The sequence below is a fragment of the Panthera leo genome, chromosome D3, assembly GCF_018350215.1.
Source record: "Panthera leo isolate Ple1 chromosome D3, P.leo_Ple1_pat1.1, whole genome shotgun sequence".
Taxonomy (NCBI): Eukaryota; Metazoa; Chordata; class Mammalia; order Carnivora; family Felidae; genus Panthera; species Panthera leo.
In genome coordinates, this window is record NC_056690.1 from 38,512,496 (window position 1) to 38,539,649 (window position 27,154).

Sequence of the window (27,154 nt, forward strand, 5' to 3'; positions counted from 1 at the left end):
AAATTTTTTTTTTTAAAGCCAGCTAGTCTTTTATGTCCGATGGTGATTGTACGTTCCATGAAAACCAAATGTATTAAAAAGTCAGCAATCTAGTTCATTAGATAAAATTCTCTTAATTTTCTTAGGATCGAAATAATATATTTTTGACAGTAACTGTGCACTTTACTCCAATTTCCCACTCCCCCCCCCCCCCTTCATTTCCCTAACCCTGTACTCTGCTGCTGGTTTTGTCCATAGCTGCTTGTGAATGACAAGCTTCCTTTCTCTTATGCTTTTGTGGAGCATGGAAGGGGTTGTCCGCAGTTCTTTTAGAACTGACCTTACTAGAGGAAGTCAAAGCCAGAAGCAGGAGTATGTCAGGAAAGAGCACTTTCCTTGCCCTACCCCACACTGCTCCAATAGCCCAAAGGCCTCTTTATTTTTTAAAAGGGTATTTACATTTTGCTACTAGGGTATCTGATGGAGAAGGGGAGGGGCAGCATCTAGATGGACTGTTACATTCCTAAATTCACTCTACCAAGTACACGATACTTTCTTGAGTATTATCACACGTGTATTGCAAATAGCGTTATTAAAAATCTTTTTTTAATAAAAGAAGTTTCCAAACAAACAGTTAACCATAATATTGCCTCCTTTTGCCTTGGAACTAATGCTTCTAACACATTAAACATTTAACAGTTCAGCTGGTAAAATCTAAAATATTTTGCTATGACACTGTAATATGATAGTAGGTATCCGCCCCCAAAGTGCTCTGTGCTATCATGACTCCATCCATTTCCAGTATATTTTTAACTTTTAAATACAGGGTAGTATTGAACATTTGGGAGTTTCTCTTTCAAATAGAATGAGACATTAAATAAATAGTAATTTTCTATAATACTTCTAGTTTACCTCAAAGTATTAATTTATAGAGCACCAGGCTTAATGGCCCCTTTTCAGAACCATTTGACTTATTTGGTTTTGACTTTAAGTTCATGATCTCAAATCCATGGCCTACATAGGCTAAAAAGATAATGTTTTAATAATTTGGGAGATTGTTTACAGTTGATTTTATTAAAAGTCGGCTACTTACTCTTTAAGAATAGTAGACGAGGTACCATTTTGATGCCTCTTCCTTTGAATGTGAGAGCCGAGAATCTCCAGAATGGTATTACTTGCTTTTGGCCATTTGGAAATGAGGCCTCATTGTAGGAGGCTAAAATACAGATTTTAAAGGAAAAAAAAAAAACAGCCAAAGATGTCATGTTTGGTCTCCCTGGGTGAAGCAGTGAGTGGGTCCAGTGGAAAGAGTGCAGATTCAGGAGTGAGACTAGACCCCAGCTCTCAGCATTTGCTAGCTGTGTAACTTTGAACAGAAACAAATGCTGAGTCTCAGTCATTCGATCTATGAAATGGGGATAATGAGACATACCTCATAAAGGTATGAGAGTGTTGGACAAGGGGTTATAGGTACAGAGCAGAGTACCTGGCTCAGAGTGTGTACTCAGTAAATTGTTCCTGTAATTACTATTATCATTATAATAAGTTGTCTGCATGCACTATAGAAGAGTAACCCTTCCTTCAACTTGAGCTCAAGAAAGCCTGGCTAAAATCTGGAATATCCACTTATTATCTGCATAACCTTAGGCAAATCACTAATCCCTCTGGGCTTCAGGTGGATGATAGAATCTCTCTGATTGCCTTCAGCTCTAGAAGCTTTACTTCAATCCAGGGTATTTGTTTTGTCCTAGATACAATCATATTTGTACATACAACTTTGCAAAGTGAATATACTTCATAAACTACCATTTAGTGTAACTTTGAAAGGACCTAATTTATTTCCAGATTGGATCTGCATTAAGCTATTAACTCACTTTAAAGCTCTGGACTAATATATTTGGTTCTTCTGTATAGCATACATGAGCTTCCACTGGTAAGAGTGACAAGCAAGTGTAATGATACCTCCAGGCAGTGTTAAATTTCAAGTGTCTCAATATTGTTTTATCACACTCCCCCCGAATTTCTAATTTCCTTAGTTTCTTTTCTCCATCATCTTGCATATTGTGTAATACACTGGGTTTGATGGGCTGTTTTAAAGGGAAAACAGGGGCACCTGGGTGGCTAAGTCTGTTGAGCCTCTGACTCTCGATTTTGGCCCAGGTCATGATCCAAGTTTGAGATCAAGCCCCAAGTCCAGCTCTGCACTAAGCATGGAACCTACTTGGGGTTCTGTCTCCCCCTCTCTCTCTGCCCCTTCCCTACTCCTGGTGTCTCTCTCAAAATAAATAAATAAACATTAAAAAAAAAAAGGGGGGGGGGGGAATAGGCTCCAGTGCTCTGAAATACTGTTTCTAGTCCTCAGAAAATGTACTGTAAGACATTTAGCAAATAATAAAGCCCTACCTCTTAGTTTAAACAGAAGTGGGCATAATAACATTTATCCCTTACAAACTTTAGAAAGTTCAATCCAACCAATTGACTAGACTCAACAATGCCAAGTGCCTGGTTATATGAAACAGATTAAACAGACACTTGTAGCTCAGAAATTAAATAACTTTAGGGGAGCCTGGGTAGCTAAGTCAGTTGAGCGTCCAACTTAAGCTCGGGGCATGATCTCACAGTGTGTGGGTTCAAGCCCCGCATCTGGCTCTGTGCTGACAGCTCAGAGCCTGGAGCCTGCTTCAGATTCTCTGTCTCCCTTTCTCTCTAGCCCTCCCCCTGCTTGCACTCTCTCTCTCTCTCTCAAAAATAAACAAAAAATAAATTAAATAACTTCAGCAATTTATCTTAGTATTAAATCGTATCTATCTTAACCATTCAGCAATTTTACTGGATCTTTTTTCTCCCCCTGAAGATAAAAAAGGCTAAGCTCAGTTTTTCAAGTCTTGGGAGGAGCCCAGGCTTTCATCGGCCCTCAGAAGGAGTCCTCTGCAATTATGCCAATGGTAATTTACAATCCTCCCTTTTGCAGGAGTGGAGATCTGCGATAATAATGCTAGATTTTTGCTCACTACTTCCTGTGGGTCATGTTCTGTTCTACATGCTTTGTGTATATTATCTCAATTACTCCTCGCAGCAGCTCTGTTGAAGTAACATTATTATCCCCATTTTACTGAGAAAGACACTGAGGTCAGGACGGTGGAGCGCTTGCCCAGGTTCAAACAGCTGGTAAATGGAGGAGCCAGGATTTATACAGAGTTTTGAGGATTCTCTGGACCTGAACCCAAACTGGCATTTCTAGAGACCATCAGAATATCCTCTACCTTCTTAGCTTCCTGCTAGATCCTTTCCCAGAAACTATTCTTAGAGACTTGCAGAGAAGTGTTAGGGTGCATGGCCAGTTTAAAAGCTGGAATTTGCGGGGTGCCTGGGTGGCTCAGTCGGTTAAGCGTCCGACTTCAGCTCAAGTCACGATCTCGCGGTCCGTGAGTTCGAGCCCCGCATCGGGCTCTGTGCTGACAGCTCAGAGCCTGGAGCCTGCTTCGGATTCTGTGTCTCCCTCTCTCTCTGCTCCTCCTCCATTCATGCTCTCTCTCTCTCTCTCTCTCTCTCTGTCTCAAAAATAAATAAACTTAAAAAAAAAAAAGCTGGAATTTGCATTTAAGTCTTCAGGCTGGCATCAACAAAGCTTTTCTCGGTGCGACTTGCAGGGTTTGTTGTACCAAAATCAACAGGACTATTTGAAGGGATCTTGGACATCATGGAACCCTTCCCTCCTTTATTTATAAATGAGATTGCTAAGAATTAGAAAGATGACAATTTGTTCAAAGGCAAATAAAATAGCAATGGCAGGACTAGAAAGCTAAGACTGTTGTGATTGCAACAGTGGGCATACACATCCCCCCTCCTCTACCAACCGAAACTCTGTCCTGTACGAACTAGCTGGGCGAAATGGGCAAGCTGCTTAGCCTCTCTGTGTCTCAATTTCCTTTTCCATACAATGGTAATAATAATGCTCCCTACCTCTAGGGGACCGGACTGAAGATTCAATGAATTACCGTCTGTGTAAGAGCGTTTGCAACAGGCATGGCACGTGGAGAGAGTCATAAAAAGTTTTTTTTTTTTTAGTTTTATTTAAAATAGAATTAAACTGTTAAACCAAATCATTTTGTATGACTTTCCTTTTTATTCACGGAATAATTTCAGGTTTAAAATTCTAAAGTTTAAGGCAACATAGCATAGGGGCTCAAAGTATGCCTTGGAGGGTTACATAACACTTCACCTAGGTTTCCACATCTGTTAAGGGAGATAATAAATAGCATCCGACTCGTGGCATTCATTATTTAAATGAGGGCTAGATACACTAATATACTCAAAGAACTCAGAACCACTCCTGGCACAAATAAACCTTCAGTCACTGTGAATTACTGCTATTAAGGCAACATACAGAAAATTAATTAGTAGGCTAAATTTATTACTCAGTTGTTAGGGACAGCCATAAACTTACTGTGCTGAGAAGTCTTTAGAGTTTAAGTATATTGGAAAGAAAAAATAGACCTTACGAAATGAGAATCGAGGCTACTGCAAGGTCCCCAGTAGAACGTAGAACTAATGACAGGTATGTGCCCCTCAGGGTCCCATCATCATAATATGTAACAACAAATGCGAGCCCAAACTGCTTACATGGCTGCACTTGGTCATGAGTATTGCTTTTCCGCTACTGAGGCAGGTTCCATCAGAAAGGCCAGGCTAGCCATGTAGTCTGGGCCCCATTCTGTCCGAGGAGTGCCCAACATGGGCCAGGTGCCTGTTCATCTATTTACATTTCTAGACGAAAGTTTTTTCCATACTAGTTTTCTCTTTCATCATTTTGGGTTCTTCAAGATGCAGTTTTGAAATTCTCTTTTTGGGTTAAGAAACTTAAAAAAAAAAAAAAAAAAAAAAGCCCTTCAGATGGCTCAGCCGGTTAAGCCTCTGACTTTGGCTCAGGTCATGATCTCGAATTTGCGAGTTCGAGCCCCACATCGGGCTCTGTACTAACAGTTCAGAGCCTGGAGCCTGCTTCAGATTCTGTGTCTCCTCCTCTCTCTGCCTCTCCCCTGCTCACACTCGTTTCTCTCTGCCTCTCAATAATAAATAAATGACGAAAAAAAAATTTTTTTAAAGCCCTCCAACAACGTAAGATTAGAACAAACTAAATCCATGAATTTGTATTTGATGGGAATAGCAGTTTTGTCTAAATGCAAAAATACATTTTACGGTCAAATAAAGGATAGGATTGATATTTGTGGAGGTTGTTTTCTGTAGACCCAGACTATTTATTTTGTATTTTTTGGCTAAAAATCATTGGATGAATATTTAGACTAAGTTTTTGAATGACTCACTCTGAAAAGTATTTTGAGACTTTTTTTTTTCTTTCCAGGGAAATCATCTTTGAGCTTTTTTCCTTCAAAAAGGGATGAATCTCCTTAAATGGATGGCAAATTATATGTTTTTTAAAATATTAAGTCACTACAAATTGGTGGTTCCATTTGCATTAACAACTTTGGTCAAACACTGCCTATCACTCTCTAAAACCAGATGAGCTCCTTATTATGTGTGTCATCTATTTCTTTATGATGTCAGAGAAGCACTGGGCTGGTGTTGGGTCTAAATATGGTCATGAACCACAGTAGGAGTTATAAAGCCTGCCATCCTGGGAATTTTGCCTTCACTACTGAGCCGGGGGCACATTAGGGTTTCTACCATCTGAAAATACATTTATTCATTTTTAAACTCACCCCGAATCCTTACCCCATCAATAATTGCTAGCCTGTGATATGGCCCTGCATGACAAACAGGACATTTGGCTGATTCATTGCTAAGATAACAGAGGTTTTTTTTTTTTTTTTTGCTCGGGATGTTGCCAGTCAAAGACTAAAAAAGCTTATGCAGATTCACCTGGAATGTCACAAAACATGTGTCTGTTGCAATAACGCGTGAGGCTTACCTTTGCTTAGGACACCACACTGCGAATCAGCCCTACTAAGGGCAGGAAGGTTGACTGTCAATCACATGGGAAGAAAACGGGGCATAAACCCAGAGGTGGAAGAAAAAGAGAATCCTGGGGAAAGAAAAGAAGAAAAAGATGAAGTCAGATTAGAGTCGCTATGAAAGCTTTTTGTTTCACAAATGAGCACGTGATCATTTGGCTTGGAGATCATTTGTAGACAAGTGTCTTAAACTGAAACATTACAATAACTTTTATTCTTTAGAAAATCTTTCAGCAAATGCAGAGTTGGACATTAATTTGTGTATTTTTCAGTATTTAAGAAATTCAACATAACATTGTGCTATTGACACAAATCCACTCGAGTCTAAGAACTGCTGAACATCTAAAAATGTTTAATAGCAGGAAAGAAACTTATGGTCAAATTTACAAAGAATTGCTTTTATGTTGAAAAATCTGAGGATCTTTATGTCTATACTGTCAAAGAAAGAAAATATGCCAGTTATTAGTTGTAATGGTGTATTAGGACAACTGAAGCAAAGCGGGCCAAAAATCTGCTTTGTCTTTGTGTAGGACTTTGGCCATGGCTTTGTTTTACAATTGCCTCATCACTCCATTTTGTACAGACATAACTTACAAGAGAATAATTTCACCTGTAGGAGTAAACAGCTTTGTTAGAACCAGCTGCCCTTTCAGTAAAATACATAATTCATTTTGGGTTAAATTGCTTTATTTCTTTTTCAAGATCCATTTTAACTGCCTATCATAAGTCAGGCAGGTGCTGTGCTAGGTGGAAAGGATTAAACCTTATAAGACATAATTCCAGACCACAGGGTCTTGCAGATCTCATGGACATAGGCACATAACCAATAATTTCAATACAATGTGAGTGTCACGAGAGAGTTATGATGTGGACCCTACAGCTGAATCTTGAGATATGAAGAAAATGTCAGCTAGGTGCAAAAAGGTGGAGAACAGTGGAACCAGCATGAGCAACTACGTGGATGCAAAATGCACTTCAGCAAGTTAGACTTTCAGAAGATAACTTACACTTGACTTTTCCCCAGAACCCCCATAATCTCAGAGTGAAATACTTATTTTGAAAAACAAAACAAAAAACCAACAAAACCCGTATCTATCTATCTGTCTGTCCATCTCTCTATCTCCTCTTATAAGTAGTAGAAACATATTTGGAATTAAGATGAAAGTGATTTGGGTGTTAAAAGACTCAAAATGTATACTCTTTACCATTAGATATCTAATTACTCCCTATTTATAACTGACTTCAACTGGCAAGAATTCTTGAATACTGAGAAGTATCGGTACATGGACGAATGAACCATATTCTCATTGGACCCACACCATCTTCATGAGCAAGAATGATTTTTGCTGAATTATATACTGCTTTAAAATGACAGTTTAATTTAAATGTTCAGGTGTGGGAAACCATTTCTCGAGGGATAAAGCTGGGTGAGGAATCTGCTATTTGGGAATGCTTTGTATGTTTCCGGCATGGTGGATAATGTTGCATTGATCCATGTACTATGAGGATTGGATAAACTTGAGGATATTTTAGCGGGCTACAGGGCATTTTTGCAGAATCTAGACCTGATAATTGAATGTATTTCTACAGCAATTTGCAACGTCATTTATATTAGATCAAAAATAATTTATCTTTGTTAATAAAGAATCCTATTGTGATCTTTTCCCCCACTTTCATGTTCCTAGCAAAATGAAGATTAGTTCAGGCCTAGTTATCCTTTTATGAATGTGTACAAGACATGTACAAGCATTCTTTACAAATTGGCACCAAAAGACTGTGCTTTCTAATTTCTAAACAGGCAATAATTTTTTAAATTTTTAATTAAACAATTTTTTTAATGTTTCTTTTTGAGAGAAAGAGAGAGAGAGAGAGAGAGAGACAGGGCATGAGTAAGGGAGGGGTAGAGAGAGAGGGAGACACAGAATCCCAAGCAGGCTCCAGACTCTGAGCTGTCAGCACAAAGCCCAGTGCGGGGCTCGAACTCACGAACTGAGAGACCATAACCTGAGCCAAAGTCATACCTTAACAGACGTGACCACCCAGGTGCCCCTAAACAGGCAATCATTTTGGGATAGTTACAAAACCAGATTCAGCCAGAATAATTGTTTGGTACTGTATACATGCAGCCTAAATACTTCATTTACTCACAAAGCTTCCAACTAAAAGATACCTCCCCTCCAAGAATAATCTACTTTTCAATACAAATATTCCCTTAAAGTAAAAAAAAAAAAAAAAAAAATTAGTTTTCTTCTGTTTTTTTGAATTCCCCATATTTTGTTTTCTCCAAGATCTTTTTAGCGCTTCAAGCAGTGAAGGCAAAAGTATGAAATGTGTTTATTCTTTTTTTCTGATCCACCAAAGTGAGAATTTTGCCAAAGCACTTTCCATTGCGCATAAAGTCCAACAGATACTGTCAATTGCGGTTTTATTGTCACAGCCGCCAAATAAATCTTTCATAGAAGATATATTTATGGGTAAGAGGCTTATAATTTGGAAATACTGATAGATAAAGTACTATGGTTAATACAGCATGGTAAATGATGTCAGGAAGCAAATTGAATTCTTGATAGAGCAAGAAAATTCAAAAGACTAATTTGGTGACCTAACTGCTAATCCTTCAGCTTATATAACCACGCATCTCGATGTGTTTGGAGCACAAACACACGCAAAATATGGAGCACAAAATATAACCTCAGTGCTTGCGCACTTGATTGTACAATTTCTTCCACTTATATTGTTAATTTCATTTCAGTTTCATGCCTGAGAACGTTTCTTGATTTATTAGTCTTGCTTGCTTGAGATTACTACTTTAGAAAAAAGCGAATACATTTATAATAATAGTAATAATAATAATAATAACAACAATAACAACAACGGGCTTACAGGAGAACAAAAATAATTTGAGTACATTACTAATACTATAGTAGTCGCTTGCACCCAGTTTTTTTCACATCTTTTCAAATAGAGAGTGAATTGGACGATATCTTCTTGAAACATGTGCTGCCCAAAAGCCAAAACACAACAAAAATGTGCCTCTGCAACTTCCTCATTTCTTAAATCCCATGAACGTTGGACTCGAGAAAACTTTATTTTCATGGCGCGTTCTAAGTTGAGCTATGGGGGTGAATGCTTTCCAAGATTTCTTTTATCACAACGTGAATGGAAAGGAAACTTAATAATGCTATAGCTGCTTTTTAAAAAATGCCAGCCTTGATGAAGTTGATGGCAATTAAACATAACACTTACAAATAAATCGAATAGAGCATCTGGCCAGCCAGTAAGTATGAATCATCTCCAACGGAAGTACCGAGTAATAGTAAAATAAATAAATAAATAAATAAATAAATAAATAAATAAGGTGATATGAAAACAAACAAACAAAAAAGTATTTCAGGCATGATTAGAGCCATGAGTAAAAACAATCCGAGTTGATGTGTAGCAATTTCTAACGCAACATAATTTTTGAAAATTATTTAGTGATTGTATAAATGTGACATGCCTGGAAAATGTTAATTAAACTGGTTTACACAATGGTTGAGATGTATAATTATTTAGCCATGCTCCCACAGTCATGAGCAAGGCAATTGTAAGCTCCAGTTCCACAAGGCTGTTTTGGATTGTAGCCCCTGGAGCTGGTGGTTGAATGAAGAACCTTTCTAGCCACTGAAAATGAAAAGGTCCTAGGAGTGTCCACCTCATTCGTCTTTGATTTCATTTACGGATGTTAGGAAGAACAACTTCAGTGGCGAGCTGAGTATCACCTCGCACACTGAATTATGGAAAGACAGCAGTAAGATATTTGGTGGGGGTCAGAATGAAAAAACTCCAGCCATTGGAAATTTTGATTCACAAGCACTCCATAAACATCTTAAAGACAGAGAGGAAGGAGAGATTGTTGAGAAGATGAGCCAGAGGAACTCTTAAAATCTGGACCATTTTTACCACAATGTCCTGAAACTGATCTGAATGCCTGAGATTGATTTCCAGATCTTGGCCTGGAATTAGGCCTGTTGAATCAGGCTGTTGAAATAAAAACTGGGATTGATGATGGAAGCATTAAGTGGAAGCATACCTTGGATTTTGAGTTGCAAAAGTTACAGACCAGAGGACATCTCAGACGTGTGCACGGGTGCATCAGTAAACCCAGGGCAACATAGAGCAAGGTCATCTTTGCAACGCACTACTTTGTTTTGAGGTCTAGGAAAAATTGCCTGGTAAGAAATTATGGCACAGTCAGAAAACCCTTGCTTCAAGCCTCCGACATAGACAGTCTTACACAATCCACCAACACCCAAAGTTGATTTCTTTGCCACAGAATTCTGTTACAGATCAGGTTTAGAAATGAATTTGTTCATATTTACGCTAGCAAAGTAGATACGTAAAGCTCAGTGAAGAATCCTATGGTCTTTAGATTATGTTTTGGTTGTCATATGGCATAGTTTACGTCCTCTTGATGCCCACTATTGTCAATATTATGAGCTAAGTAAAGACCTGGACGCTGGAGAGCTCTGGGCCTTGCCAAGTGGGCTTCATAAGACTAAAAAAAAACAAAAACAAAAACAAAAAACAAAACCTGAACGTGAAATTGAACCAAACAAATGTCAACTGTACAAGCGCTGGAATTGATTTCAGACTAAATTTGCATATTTAAATTAAAACAAAATAGGAATAATTCATTATGCAACTCTTCTGTTCAGTTTGAATACACAGGATTTTTTTTCCTAGACTCTAATTAGAAAATTCAGATGTGGTCAAAATAACTTTGAAAGAGTTTATGTTTGTTCTGACGCCAGCTGGGGGTATTTGTCAGGGAAGATTTGCTGTGGAGAGTGTTCAAAGGACCCTTCCGGAAGTGTAACGCCATAAGCATTCACTTGTGGCGATGTCACACGCTTGAAGTGAACTAGATTCTCTCTAGTTTAGACTTCATAGAACAAGTCTATGAATTTCTTCTTGCATTTCAAAGCAGAATATAATCCTTCTTCACAAAACAAGCAAAACACAGCAATAGCGACGCAAATTTTATCTTACACTATATTATGCCTAGGGAAGCTCATTTAAAGAGTATCATTTTTCACTCCAATTTTGGTTTTCCATAGACCACGATAAAGGGTTCAAGTCTGGGCCTAATTAGCAAAAAACATGGTGGGAATTTTTACCACCCTTAAAGAATGAATCAGTTAATTTAGGTTAAAAACAACCTATTCTGTTTTATCCTTATTTGAACACCTACACCTGATCGTGGCCAAATCTACCTTGAACTGTGTGCTACAATGCCAAAGCTCTGGTGAGCAATTTCAAAACATTGTAAACACAAGTCAGTATTTAAAATATAGCAAGACCAAAAAAATAACAAAATAACAAAATAGTAAAATAAAATATAGCAAGACCCCATTTTCCGACTGTTTTGTGTAAAATCACTTTCTCATGCTTTTATCCTTCCATGACTCAGATATCTTCATGCTTTTTCTAGGAAGTGTTCTAAAATTTTAGATTTCCCTGCATCTTACTCCCCCTACTGTTCAGTAGATGTATGTACTCCTTAAAGTAAAAATAAGCGCCCTGGTCAAAGCATACGCTTTTCTACATAAAATGAATGTCCTTCCGGGCTGCCCTTACCCCTTGGTTAAAATGTGAGGTAACCCAGATAATAGATATTTCTATCATCATTATTCCATCAATAGCATAATCTCACTCTGTATTCTTTCTGAATTCTTTTATGTAGAGGGGCTCACACCCTAGAAATGTTAATAAATCCTTCACCAGGCACACAGCCAATTTTTCTTGACCAGAAGTACTATGCTGGCCGCATCTCCTACTCATGTTCCTTTTATGTGTGCATTTATTCAGCAAACATTTTTCAGAAACCTGCTAATTTTCAGATTTTATGTTTAACAGGGAAGATAGTAAAAGGATGTACTTCTTGACCTTGAACTATCATATTCTAGTGGCGGACACTGATATGTAAAGGGACAATTTTTCTGCGTGGCCAGTGGAGACGAATTATGCACGTAGTTTTTGAGAACATGCATTCTCAGCTCTGAGCTAGCCCCAAACACTTTCTCACCTGCAAAATAGGATGGCGATTGTAACCTACCTCAGAAGGTCTGTGTGAGGGATAAGTAATGTAAGGTAGATAAGGCCCTGGGTCTAACACATAGTCGATGTTGGGTAAACGCGTGCTATTATTATTACTGGCCAGTGATAGTGCTATAAGCATCAAGGGCTATCTAGGTTTCCCGGAGAAGGCATTTCTCTCAATCATGTACTACTCGGAAATGCCTTCATCAGGTTTGGTACAGCATGTTGAACCAGTCAGAATTCAATCCGAAAGGTGGAGCATTGTGAGTCCTGGGGCAAGGGATTTAGTACAGGAATGGGACCTAGGACTTTGGAGAAGGAGGTGGGGGAAGTGAAGTTCCAGAAAGGAATTTGGAGTGTCAGGGAAGGAGTCAGCAGCGTGGGAAGCCAAGCATGTCCAACCACCAGAATGGGAGACTCCCGGGATTGCTGTGGGAAGCTCTGTCTCCAGGTACTACCCTCCATGGGTCCACCACCAAGCATCGGGGGTGGGACCGGGGCTGCCATTGTTCCAAATGGTCATCCATTGGGAGGAAGAGTTGGGCATGGAACAGAGGAGGGAGAAGGTAAGCTGGATCCCACTGGCCCCTCTATGTCTGCTGTAACCCCACTGCTGCTTCGCTTCCCCCTTCTGCAAATTGGTCTTTTTGGCCAGCTCTAACTCAGAAGCATACAAGGCAATATATTCCGAGAAAAATAGATCCAGTTTAACTGAGTTGACACAGTTAAAAAAACAAAAACAAAAAAAACCACCAGAGTCCCTGGCGCCTGGGTGGCTCAGTCGGTTAAGCATCTGACTCTTGATTTTGGCTCAGGTCATGAACTCGCAGTCGTGAGTTTGAGCCCCACGTCAGCTCTGCGCCGACAGTATGAAGCCTGCTTAGGATTCTCTTTCCCTCTCTCTCTTTCAAAAATAAATAAACATTAAACACACACACACACACACACACACACACACACACACACCAGAGTCCATCTGTCACTAACTTGGCATCCATACACACCCCTTTAGCCATATTTAACTTACAAATAAAGACATGAGAAAATCACCTAACGTGATACAACGATCTCTCACACAACTGAAAACACACGAAGGCTCTCTCTAAAAAAGACAAGATAAATTCAGCGCGTTCTTCTTTGAGTGATGTTCATTCTGCTCATAGCCAACCCTCTGCCATCCTGTAGCTTAAATACTGAGATACGGCAAAGTTAACCACTGTTACCCTATCTCAAATTAGACAAATGAAGAGCTGAAGTGGGGGAAAAAGACAAGGACAATGTTTATATTTCACATTCCCTTCCCTTTCAGCAAGCAGACTGGCTGGTTGTGATTCTCTTTGGGTGATCCAAACCTTCATTCCTGAAAGTTCTGTGCCAGGAGCATTCCTGCCTACGTCAGGCTGTTGTCATTTTACATCAGAGGACATAAGAATTTGAACAGGCACCATCAGGACCTCCTGCATTCCAGATAACCTCGTTGCTAGCATTGTGTAATAGCATATTTCCCCTTGACAGTCAGAATCAACAGCATCACCTAACTCTCATCATTGCCTGCAGGTTCACTGGCACAAAGATCCCAAGAACCCGCATGGCAATCTTAAATTCCAGCTGACTGGAACCAAAACTGTGTCTCTTGTTGGAAGCATTCCTTCCTTGAGAACTAAAATCTTTAGACCCAGCAGAACCCAAACTTGCAGCCTCTCAGAAGCAACCATGTCACTAGGTGTGTGTGTGTGTGTGACTAGGGGAGGGGCAGAGAGAGAGGGAGACAGAAACCCAAGCAGGGCCTCATGTCGTGAACCATGAGATCATGACCTGAGCCAAAATCAAGACTCTAACTCAACCGACTGAGCCACCCAGGCCTCCCAAAACTCTATAGCCATTAAACAATAACTCCCTATTCTCTCCACATAACCCTTGACAACCACCATTCTACTATATATCTGTATGATTGTGACTACTTTTCAGTACCTCATGTAAGTGGAACCATACAGTATTTGTCTGGATTGTTTCATTTAACGTAACGTCCTCTAGATTCTTCCATGTTTAGCATGGGTCAGAACTTCCTTCCTCTTTAAGGCTGAACCAGATTCCATTGTTTACATTTTCCATATTTTGCTTATCCGTTCATCAATCAATGGACGGTACGTTTCCATGTTTTAGCTATTGCGAGTAATGCTGTTATGACTATAGATGTACAAAGACCTCTTTGAGACCCTGCTTTCAATCATTTGGGGTATATAGCCAGAAGTGGAATTGCTGGGTCGTATGTTAATTCTATTTTTAATTTTTTTTTGAGGAACCACCATACTGTTTTCCGTAGCAACTGTACCATTTTACATTAGCACCAACAGTGCAGTATAACAAGGGTTATACTTTCTTCACGTACTCACCAAAGCTTGTTGGTTTCTGGTTGTTGGTTTCTCCCTTTAGTAGCCATCCCAAAACTAAAAAATTAAAAACAAACTAACAAAGTATAGTATCCATCCCAATGGGTGTGAGGTGAGATCTCATTGTAGTTTTGATTTGCATTTCCCTACTTATTAGTGATATTGAGAACCTTTTTATGTGCTTATTAGCCATTCCTATAACTTCCTTTGAGAAAGTCTATTCAATTTCTTTGCCCATTCTTGAACTGTTTTTTTTGTTTGTTTGTTTTGTTTTGTTTTTTTGTTTTTGTCTTCTGTTGTTGAGTTTTAGGAGTTCTCTATATATTCTCGATACTAATCCATTGTCAGATATATGATTTACAAATATTTTCTTCTATTCTGTGAGCTGCCTTCTTACCTGCTGATAGTGTCTTTTGATGCACAAAAATTTAAAATTTGTATAAAGTCCTCCAATACATCTATGTTTTCTTTTGTTACCCATGTCTTTGGTGCCTATCCAAAAAATCACTGTTAAATCCAATGTTTTGAAGCTTTTTTTCTTATGTTTTCTTCTAAGAGTTTTATTGTTTTAGGTCTTACTTTTAGGTCCTTGATCTATTTTGAATAAATTTTTGTGTAAGGGTCCAACTTAATCCTTTTGCGTGTAGATATCCAGTTTTCCCAGTACCGTTTGTTGAAAAGGTTGTCCTTTCCCCATTGAATTTTCTTGGTGTCCTTGTCAAATATTATTTGACTGTACATGTCAGGGTTTATTTCTGGTCTCTCTCTTCTATTTTATTGGTTGAGATATGCCAATATCATACTGTTTTGATTACTATAGCTTTGTACTAAGTTTTAAAATCAGGAAGCATGAATCTTTTGGTTTTGTTTTTCTTTTTCAAGATTGTTTTGACTATTTAAGGTCCCATGAGATTCCATATTAATTTAAGGGTCAGTTATTGTATCTCTGTGAAAAAATGTCATTGGGATTTTGAGAGGGATTGCATTAAATCTGTAGTATTGATATTTTAACAATATTAAATCTTCCAATCCATGAACATGGGTTGTGTTTCCATTTATTTACATCTTTAATTTATTTTGGTAATGCTTTTTAATTTTAATTGTACAAGTTTTCATCTCCTTGGTTAAGTTAATTCCTAAGTATTTTATTCTTTGCAATGGAAATGTTTTTATAATTTCTTTCTCAAATTGTTTATTTTTCATGTGCAGAAATACAACTGATATTTGTATGTTGAATTTGTACCCTGCTGCTTTGCTGAATTCATTTCTTCTAATATTCTCTCGTGGAATTCCTAGGGTTTTCTACAGATAAGATAAAATCATCTACAAACACATCATTTTAGTTCTTCCTTTCCAATTTGGATGACTTTTATTTATTTTTCTTGCCTAATTGCTCTGGCTAGAACTTTTGGTACTATGTTAAGTAGAGGTGAAAGCAGACACCTTTGCCTTACTCCCTGTCATAGAGGAAAAGCTTTTAGTCTTTCACCATAGAGTATGATGTTAACTGTAGGTTTTTCATATATGTCTTTTATTATGTTGAAGTCATTTCCTTCTATTCACAGTTTGTTGAGTATTGTCATTAAAGGGTATTGAATGTTGTCAAGTTCTTTTTCTGCATCAATTGAGATGATCCATGTTTTTTCCCTGCATTCTGTTGATGTGGATGGTGTATTACTTTGATTTTCACATGGTGAACCACTCTTACATTCCAAAAAGAAATCCCTCTTACTTAAGCTATACAATCTTTTTAATTTGCTGCTGAATTTGGTTTGCTAGTATTTTGTTGAAATTTTTTGCTTCAATATTCATAAAGGGTATTGGTTTGTACTTTTCTTGCAGCGTCTTTGTCTGGTTTTGGTATCACAGTAATAAGATTTAGTAATACAATAAGTTAGGCAGTGTTCTCTTCAATTGTCTTAGAAAAGTTTGAGAAGAATTGATATTTGTTCTTTAAATGTTTGGTAGAATTCACCTGTGTAGCCATTTAGGTTCAAGGATTTTGCTGTTTTCGTTGGGAGATTTTTGATTACTGTTATAGGTCTATTTAAATTTTCTATTTCTTCATGAGTTAATCTTGGTAGGTTTTATGTTTCTAGAAATTGCCCATTTCATCTAGTTTATCCAACTTCTTGGTGTACAATTGTTCATAGCACTCCTTTGTAGTATTCTTATGATCCTTTTTATTTCTGTTGAATGAGTACTAATGTCCTCACTTACATTTTTTATTTTAGTAATTTGAAACTTCGCTTTTTTTTTATCTTAGTCCATGTCGCTAAATATTTGTCTATTTTGTTATTTTCAAGGGATATGCTTTTAATTTCATTTTCTTTCTTTCTTTTTAAAATTTTCTGCTTTATTTATCTCTGCTCTCATCCTTATAATTTCCTTCCTTCTGTGACTTTGGATTTAGTTTGTTTTTCTTTTTCTGGTTCCTTAAGTTGTAAAGTTAGGTTGTTGACTTGAGCTTTTTCTTCTTTTTTAATGTTAGTGTTAAAAGCTGTATTTTTCTTTTTTAGCATCACTTTCATTACATCACATAAGTTTTGAAGTGTTGTGTGTTTGTTTTCATTTGTCTCTAAGTATTCCTAATCTCCCTTGGGATTTCTTCATTGATCCATTAGTTGTTTAAAAGTGTGTTGTTTAATTTCTACAAATTTTTTTTTTTAATTTTCCAGTTTTGCTGTTGATTTCTAACTTCATCCCATAGTGGCCAGAAAAGATTCTTTGTATGATATCTATCTTGTAAAATATATTGAGACTTAATTGGTGGCCTAACATATGGTCTGTCCTGGAAAATGTTCCACATGTACCTGAGAAGAATATGTATTCTGCCTCTGTTGGGTGTTCTGTATGTGTCTGTAAGATCCAGTTAGTCTATTAAACTGTTTAAGTCATCTATGTCCTTACTTATCTTCTGTCTGGTTGTTCTATCCATTATTGTAAGTGGAGTAAATTCATGCTTGGCTTCTCAGATTGACTGGTTGGTGACTTCTCTGACTGTAACTTAGCTTGCAAGACTTTACTTGCCCCAGCTCCTCCCACAATTATGTACAACCGACTCTCTGCATAAATACCTTATTCTATAACTCGTGGAAATTCTGCTCCTCTCACTGAATCCTGATTGATGATTATTGGCACTGGAAGTGGTTTCAGGGGAGGAGAAGCTCAATGATGAGAATCTGGAATAAGTTCTCTGACTCTATTAGATTTAAATGCATCACTGACATGTTTCCAGAAGTAGAGGGGGCATTGGTGGTCCACACACTTCCCACCCCCAAGCACCTGTGTGCATATTCCTGGAGCAACTTGCAAAGAGCTTGCGGGAGCCATGGAGAGCTCCTCTGATTATCAGAGATCTCTGTTTTGATCACTGATTGCTGCTTCTGAACACAGAGGTGCAGACAAAGAGGCAGGTAGTCCTGTTGCCCCTCCCCCGATTGTCACGAGCCCCGGTCAATCCGAGAAACCAAGCGTGTTCAGCTGCCAAAATGGTACTGAGGAGGGATGGCTCTTGGGACAGTCTATGGAAAGCTTGTGACCTCTGTTTAGTTACTGCTTCTGTAGGTCTGCCACCGGCCACCTGGGGCCACTGTTGGAAAACAGGGTCAGTAGCTGGGAAGAAGAGCTGACCATGGAGTGGAGGAAATCACAGACAAACTGGAACCTGCTGGCACCCCTACATCTGTCTCTCATCATAACTTTAATGACCTTCAGGAGTAACTGTGGATGCCTTATTTCCACCTTCTGCACATGGCTCTTTAGGCTACTCTCACCTGGAACCATACATGGGAGAGGATCCTGAAATATCATTCAGAAATGTTACTGACGTGACATAGTAGTAATTTGTGACCATGATGACAGTCCTTACTAAAAACTACTAAAAACCTAATTTTAGAATTTGTACCAAGTTGATTTTTACTTCTTCTTGTCTTAGGAGACATGTAGTTTTGTTGCCTTTTCCACTAGAAGAAATAGTCCACGTTTTCAAGAGCAATTTTGAAGGCACTGGCAAGAACCATCTTTTTTTTTTTGTCATCAATCATAACACATAAAATGAATCAGTGAACAGTTTGAAAATATTCCTTGAAAAGAAAATCCCTTGTAATATTTTTTAAGTTTGCAAAGCGTTTGGTTAACATGCAGGAAAGGAGGAGGTGGATAAATGGGAATTACATAGTAAGGCAGGTGTGATGTGTTTTCAGACGGCAATTACAATTATTACATGAAATTATTACTAGGTATCTTGAGCTATTTAAACGGTCTCTCCCTTGTGCCATCATTGCAGTGATACAAAACAAACCCAACTACAGTGGACGCTGTGTTACCTAGTATTTTGTCAGATGAAAAGCATGCAAACAAGTCCACGTAGAATCCCCCATCTGAAGAGATGGGATAGATACTGCCGGTATTATTTGGCAGCAAGGGAACGTTTAATTCTTTCATTTCCTACCCTCCATTTGTCCTGAGATTTCATGAGTAGAGATTATTTTCTTTAACTTCTTAACATGGCACACTTAAAAAATACATTAAACGTTTACCCATGTTTGTAGGGAGCACTATTCACAACAGCCAAAAGGTGGGAGCAACCCAAATGTCCATCAACAGATTAAACAGATGAACTTTTGTGCATATGCATATAATAGAATACTATTCAGCCTTAAAAAGGAAGGAAGTTCTGACCCATGCTAAGTAAGCATGGATGAATGTGCGAAGTGAATGAGCCAGTCACAAAAAGGCAAATACTGTATAATTCCACTTATACAAAGTACCTGGAATAGTCAAATCCATAGACTCAGAAATCAGATTAGAGGTTGCCAGAGCAATGGGAAGTTATTGTTTCATAGGTAATAGAGTTTTAATTGAGGAAGATGAAAAATTCTGGAGATAGAAGGTGGTGATGGCTGCACAACAGTGTGGATGTATTTAATGTCACAGAACTGTATACTTAAGGTGATTAATATGGTAAATTTTGTTATGTTTTGCCACAATTGTAAAAAAAATAATAAAAATTTATTGAGCAATGTTATTCACTGCTCAGTATAAGTTAACCCAGGCACATTCATATACGTACTGAGCATTAGGAATGGCGGTCATGACTGATGAGGAGAAAACAAAGGCTGTAAACTTGGAGCGTAGGACACTGACTCTGGGACAGCACCTTAAGAAAGGTGATGATGTCGAAAGGAAGTGTAATTCACCAAAGACTACCTGGGAAGTCTTGGGATGCAACGTGAAAACGGTGTGCAGGGGATACAATGTGGGATAGCTGCCCCACTTACAGCAATTCCTTCCTCCATGAGGCCACCACTGATAACAGGAGTCCCCACTGTCCACACCTACATGACATGACTTTAGTTTCCTGGCCATAGCTAATTGACCCAGGGGTAGTCACCTGCCCTGAGCTTGCCAGTCAGATTTTCTCTGCCATGAACTTAAAATGTGGAACGGGGAGAATCAGAGACCAGCAGCTCTTGAGGTTGGATCACATTACGTGATCAGCAACGCAACACACAGAGGGTCCCCAGGATGGTCCAGTCGCAGAAGTTCCTGGGGTTCCCCTGGCTCCTGCAGTGGTAAGCCCGTTTGGTTTGGGTTTGGGTTAGATCCAACAGGGTCATTCCAGTCCCCCTTGCCTTCATTTCCCATTTTTGTTCTGTTTTGTTTTCTCTTGTTAGCTAGCATCGGCTACTGCGCTCACAACCAGAAGAACTTAAACTAACACGGGAAGGCACGGAGGAGTCTGATGGCGGCCGTCAGGGGGCCTTCTCTCTCTGACCTGTGCCGCCCTCACATTTCAATGTCAGGAAGGGAGGTACGTGGTGCCGTCGGTGAGTACACTCAAATCCCAACTAACAAAGAGTTTTTGACAAACTGATACCACTCATTCTTACAACATAGACTTTTACTACTATATTAAGTATTGTCACACACACACTCAAAACTTCCAAGTCACAATCAAAGGGCACTCAGTTAGCAACTGACATAATAACTCTTACAGAACACTCTCTTCCTTTTTCCTGTGATAACTACTACGAGCACTTTCTTTGTCTCTCTCAGTGACTCCACAGAAGTTCAATGCTTCAAAGTGAAGAGTAGATACCCTACAAAAATGTAATTATCATGATTAGTTTGTCAATCACCGTAGTAGGTACATAGTTTCCTTCCCTTAAGGCTTACTCTCACCCGTGGAGAAACATAAATAAATACATAAGACTTAAAGAAGGCACGTGATAGCTCACTGACCTCAAAGAAAAGCTCTTGCTAAGTGGAATTTTCGAATATCTTCATCTTCGATACACCTGGCCTGTCAGCGACTTCATTGGAGGCAAATGTCATCACAGCATACACTCTTTCCTGATACCCTCTGTGACAGCATCTGCCTCAACAGAAGCCTGATTTAAAACATAGGTACAAACATTAAAAAAGAAAGTCTATCCCACCTGCTGTGCTGAGCAACGGTGGCTTGGACTGGAGCCAGAGAAGTGAGGACTAATGATCTGTTCTCCCTTTGTGCCAGCCCCCAGATATACAGGTCCCTGGGGCAGCAAAGGCAGATGATCCAGGAATTTGTTAGCGATGCAAATTCTCAGGCCCCACCCTAGAACTCCTGACTCTCCAAAACTCAGGTCAGCCCAGCAATCTGTGTGTTAACGAGTTTACCAAGCCCCCCAGCTGATTCCGGATGCTGGGTTTGAGAACCACTGCCCCAGGCTCTACCTACCGTCAAGCCTGCTCAAGCACCTTTCAGGTAAGTTACCCTTTGGTTCTGAGGAGGCTCAGACAAGAGAATGTGGGTGGATGGAAAAACAGTCCCCTCTGAGGAGGCAGCAAGATCAAGGACAAAACTGAACCTGTATGCCTTCTCCGGGGGGAAAGGAGGGCAGGTTTGGGGGAGTGGGGAGGGAAAGGTTGTAGGGGGGGCTGTTATCAGAATCCCCTGAATTCCAAGGTCCTTATTATTCCATCACTATGACTCAAGGGAAACTCAGACTTACTGGAATGGCTAGGATGCTAAAGGGATTTCGGGATGCTGAAGTTCATCCCTGCCTTCTTGCTTCAAGGTTAGGAACCACAGCCTCATCACAGCCCCCGCGGCGACTTTCTTCCATTGCTCTGAGTGGGAAAATATAAAGCAGACCTTTCCCACTGTATGAGTTTGCTAGAGCTGCTATCCCCAAACCCCGAAGACTGGGGCACTTCAACAGCAGAAGCTTGCTTTGTCGCGGTTGTGGAGGTTGGAAGTCCAAGGTCAAGGTATTGGCACGCTTGGTTTCTTTTGAGGCCGCTCTGGCTTTAGAGGCCGCCTTCTCCCTAAGCCTCCACGTGGTCTTCCGTCTGTGCCTGTGTCCCAGGGTCCTCTTCTTCTAAGGACAGTAGTCAGATTGGATTAGGGCCCAAGCCCAATCTCCAAATACAGTCACATTCGGAGGTATGAGGGGTTAGGGCTTCAGTTATGACTTCAGGGGAACAGCATTCAGCCCATGACACTCAGAGAATAAGCGCTGACTGGGCAGCCTTCAGTGACATCCCTTCGTACCTTTGTCACTCCAGATACTGCCTCCCTGTCCTGCCACACGCCGACAACAAAACCAGAAGGAGCTCTTTAACTCAGGGCTTTATCAAGACAATTAAAAGACTATAAATGATTGATCTCATATAATTCAGTAAGAAATGGGCTTTTCAGTTTATGTAGTATAGTTATACTTACATATATACATTTGAAAGGGCTGTGCAGTAAAGTTCCAGTAAAAACACAACCTAATAAAAATAGGTAAATCTTTAAACTATTGTGGCTAAGTGCATTTTTTTTTTCCTCTCTGGATTCTTTAGGTCATCATTCAGATAGAGCAGCCAGCTCTTGTCGTCTTTTTTCTGTGCCTTTTATTAGAGCCGCCACCACAAATTGCAAAAAAGCACCTTGCTTCAGGCCTCTCTTTGCTCTAACTACAGACTGTAAATCCTCATACCTGCTTACTGCCAGGAAGTTTTGTTTCACCAGGAAACTGCTTCCTCCAGTGGACAGAATGCAAAATGCCTGCTGTCAGTCACTTATCACCCAGGAAGCATGCCTCCCTCTGTCTGGATGTCACTCTAAATGCTTTCTCTATCTTATGCTGTTTGTGGGGGTCGGGGTGCTTTGGGTCGGCAGGGGGACTATCCTGGCCTCAGTAACCCCTTGAAAACAGAGCCTGAGACAAGGATTTGCATACAGATTCTTCATCACCTTCTGAGACCACTGCTTTCTGGTGAAATGACCTCACGTGTCCAAAGGGTAGACTCCTTCACCATTCAAAAAGCAAGGTGTTCAAAAGTGAAGCCCAGAGGCGCCTGGGTGGCTCAGTCAGTTAAGCACCCGACTTCGGTTCAGATCATGATCTCACGGTCTGTGAGTTCAAGACTCATGTTGGGCTCTGTGCTGACAGCTCAGAGTGGGGAGCCTGCTTCGGATTCTGTGTCTCCCTCTCTCTCTGTCCCTTCCTTGCTTGTGCTCTCTCTCTCTCTCTCTTTCAATAAATAAACATTAAAAATTTTTTTAAAAAAGTGAAGCCCATGTTTTGCTTAAAGATTAGGGCTCCAGGTCTCCCGGGACATCTTCAAATGTTAAATTACTTTCAATCAACATATGTTCCCTGGCACTAGGTCCTCAGATTCTCCAAGTACTATAAGAGGTATGTGGCTTTCGAAGAGCCAGTCCTCACCCCTTTACCATCACACATGTAAATCAAAGATCCAGCGTGCCCCTGATTTCCAGACCTTACCACTGGGGTGAACCACGTTTGGGAATGGTACACCACCCCTGAGAAGGTAAAGAAGGCCTGTTTGGTGATTTCAACACTCGAGGATGCTCCTGCCCCATAGAGCTTAAGAAACTAAAGCAATGCATTATTGACAATGATGTTTTAAATCCTACACACCAGAACTTGTGAAAGCCAAGGCCGCTACTACCCTGGCCCAGTATTGAAGAAAACCAGCAGTGACCAAATATCGCACTAACCGAATTGCAAACCTAGATTAGGAGATCATCCTAGGTCTAAGGAGGCAGGGATATATGAATCAGCAGAAGGAGCTGATGAGGGGTGAAGGGAAACGAGAGAAAGAAAAGAGAAAAGGCTTTGCAGCTTCCAAAAGGAAGTGCTTATTTGCTGTAACTATTTCTATAGCTGTTACATTTCCGCTGTGTTGTGATTATTTATAGACTGTCAAAGGAGTCTCTCTTTTTCATGTGTAGGTTCCAATTAAAATCTGTCAGCAGTTCATCAGCCCTGTGAAGGTAGCGCTAAGTCTGTGTTCGTGTCACAGATAACTCACGCAACCTGGCTCCCGCTTCCCCAAATCAGTTTCTTTTATGATGAGAAATAAACGTTTGGAGCCCCTTATTTAAAAGATAAGCGGGGGGGTGAGTCTGGGTGGCTCAGTCAGTTAAGCATTAGACTCTTGATTTCAGTGCAACTCTTGACCTCAGGGTCATGAGTTTGAGTCGTGCGTTGGGCTCCACCCTGGGCATGAAGACTACTCAAATAAAAATAAAAATAAAAGATAAGCAGGGAATGGGCTTGGCGGTGATTTTCACTAGCGGCCTCTCCATGTGTTCCATTCCATAAGCAGAATGTTCTATCTCAGTGTTTTGTTCCTCCTTGATGGAGCAAACACGGTTTTGTTTTGTTTTGTTGTTTTGTTTTGTTTTTCTTTTCCTGTGGAATATGAATTTCCTCTCAGCCTCTCACAGTTCAGTGATTCCTGGCAACATCAAAGAACTGAGACAACAAAATGGGATGCTTTCTGAACATAAAGATGCTGGGTCCTTCAGTCTCTCTCAAGAAATAATGATGTCAGCAACACCTCTCAGCCAAGATCATCATCATCGCAAACAGCCTTGAGGAGCTGGAAAAAAACTAGATTGTCATAGCATGGGTATCTATGCCATTTTCAAGTCAGAAATGCATCATTTTGTAATGATTACTGAATCTCAGGTATTTGGGGGTAGGGAACAATGAAGCATAAGAAAAATCTGGAAATTCCTAATGGCTCGGGAAGAAACTTCTGTTTAAATAATGAAAGGCAGCCATAAGGAGTGCTACTCCACAAATATTACTCTGAACCGCAGCTCAGGAACATTCGAGGTGGTAGATTTTCCTTTTATGTGAGAACAAAATAAAAGTGACTCAACTCCCAACAAACTGTAACATGCCTCTTCCGTTCACATCCGTCTGCTGAACCCCTCTCCCCTTCTCTTCGGAGGCGGCCGCCACTAGCTTGTCCTGCCTGCAGAAAGCCCACGACAGGTGAGTGACCTCACCGTGGGAAATGACAAAAAGGAAGGCTGATTGCTTCCTGATGCTTGGAGTGTCTGTACCAGATGGTGCGCCTGACACGGCCCAGGAGAGGGGTCACTGAGTCCGTCCGCAAACAGGCCTGTGAACTTGTTGTTCGGGCCAAATGAGTTAGTCCAGATGGGGATATCCATTTATATAAGCGGATTTGAGTCAGCGTTGTTCCAGAATAGTAGGTGCTGATACCAAGTCCTAAAAACCAAGACTCCGTTTTTAGTTTTTAATCGACACTTGCAGTAGGTCAGTGGTTCTCTAATAGGGGTGATCCCTCCCCACCCCCAGGGGACATTTGGCCACGCCTGGGGATATTGGGATATTTGGGGTTGTGACAACTGGGGTGTGTGTGCGCTACTGGCCTCTAGCGGGTAGAGGCCCGGGATGTTGCCAAGCATCCTCTAATGCACGGGGCACCCCTCCCCAACTCTGCTCCGCGAAACAAAGAGTTAATTGGTTCCAAACGCCGATCAGTGCCCACGGTAAGAAATGCTGTGATACGTTAAACGTGGCCACAGACGCCTTGCCACTTCTTCCATCAAGAAATGGAATCTCTCTCCCCACTTGGGGCCTGCCTGCACTGACTGACTGAATGCAGGGGACACGATGTTCAAATTCCAGAACTAAGTGTCCAGAGGCCTTTGAGCCTGTGCTCCCCGAGACCATGAAGCCTGAAAGAAGCCCAAGAGGCAAGATCAAGGTGACAGAAAGACCCCGCTGTTCAGCTACACCCACAAGGTCAACAGGCAAACACCCCCAGCTACTCCACGGCGTGGTGAGAAAAAATAAACAGCTGTTTTAAGTTACTAACATTTGGGCTGTTAGGCCAGGCAGCCACAGGTAACCGACATGGCCGGAACGAGAGCTAACCTCGCTGTGGAGAGAGCTGAGTCTCCCCAGCGTTCTCCAAAGCCACGGTCCCTCAGATCTTTACAACAGGCTCCGGAGAGGGCACATCTAAAGCTTTGGCTCCTTCGCTCCCACTGACACAACCAAACCAATGAAATTCTGGGCATTTCTGGAGAAATCAGCCTTTCCTGGTGCAAACATTCTAACTACCTGCTTTCCCTCCTTCATCTCCAGTCAGCGTCATCTGAAGCACGTTGAAGGGAAGAGAAGATGATAGGGGAAAAAGAAAACAGTGCAGAAATGAGAATCCCAGTTAAACCACTAGGCGGTTGCATGCTTCTTGAATTCCACACGACGTCCTCTGGAAGACCCCAGAGGAGACGTAGTTCTCCTCACAAGCGGTGGAAGGACTAATGGCCTGCATTCCTGGGGAATGCTCTCCCTTTCCTGCTTCCTGAGCAGCAGAGTTCTCTAAGCCAGCCAGCTCACACCCAAGTGTGCAGCACAAGAAATCAGATTGCAGGGGTCCCTCCACCCCAGCCTCCTGGCACTGTCCGCTGTGGCACAGGAGCAGGGCTCGTTGACTCCACCCTGCCAAGGAATCTGTAGGTAAAGCTCTCTGTCTTGAACACAGCATCTTCCAGGGCTTGGTAAGGAAGAAGGATGCCTTTGCATTGGGAAAAACCCATTGTGTGCAGCGTCTGAAGGAAGCAGGATTGACTGCGGTCTCTGGGGGAGCATCAGCCCTGTCAAGTCCGTGCCTGCTCTGTGCTCCGGGGCTGGTGGAGGAGACCCAGCAGCCTAGGTGTTTCCCAGGGTAGGCGAGGCAGGGGTGGGAAAGGAGGGAAGAAGAGCCAATGATGTGGATTAGGGGGCGGATGGGGGCCCACCGAAGCAAGTGGACCACATCCTTGAGGGAGTGAGAACTACAAGCTTATCTCCTCCCAGTCCTGCATGGCACCTGGGATCAGGTCGCTTTCAGCTTCCTTAGGGCATCAGAGATTTGCCACCCTGGCTGGGGATTAGAATCATCGGAGAAATGTATTTTTAAACCGATGTCGGGACGCACCTGCAGAGAGTCTGATAAAAATTGTCTGGGATGGGATCCTGGTATCAGTAGCTCCTAATGTGCAGGTATTTGTTTGTAGTTTGGAAGGAATCTACTATTTCATCGTCTTGTGGGGTTGAGGCTCTTGCCTTCTTCAGCCCACCTGGGTTCCAGCCTCAGCGTTGGCGCCAGAAGAATCTCACAAGCGCCAGCGCCCTCTGGTGGCAGCCAGGACCTTGTACAGTTCTAAGAAAACAGTTTATCATGCTGGTCGTTAAGGATTAAAGAAAGAAAAATGAGAAGACACAGATACACAGAAGAAAAAAATACACAAATAACCTGAACTACTCAATGTTAATTTGTGTACGTATTCACAGAATTTCTTTGAAAATTTTGTTCTTTACCAAAATAGAACTAGGCTGCATATGCCATCTTGTTAACCCTTTACTTAATATACTGTGGATGCATTTAAGCAAATACATTCAATTGCTACATATAAAGTGAAAT

At 40.8% G+C, this 27,154-nt stretch overlaps 1 long non-coding RNA gene across 2 annotated transcripts in view; it reads right to left on the reverse strand.

Annotated features, from left to right (window-relative positions):
• LOC122204061 overlaps positions 1–21,331 on the reverse strand; it is a 30,690-nt gene extending 9,359 nt beyond the window's left edge. Inside the window, exons 1-4 of one of the 2 annotated variants that reach the window (XR_006195459.1) lie at positions 21,147–21,331; positions 20,669–20,817; positions 10,024–10,162; positions 5,909–6,022 (exon numbers count right to left, since the gene is read on the reverse strand). This is a non-coding gene — a long non-coding RNA (uncharacterized LOC122204061). The remainder of the gene's footprint in view (positions 1–5,908; positions 6,023–10,023; positions 10,163–20,668; positions 20,818–21,146) is intronic. The other variant, XR_006195458.1, reaches the window with a different exon arrangement.
• Between the last annotated feature and the right edge of the window lie 5,823 nt (positions 21,332–27,154).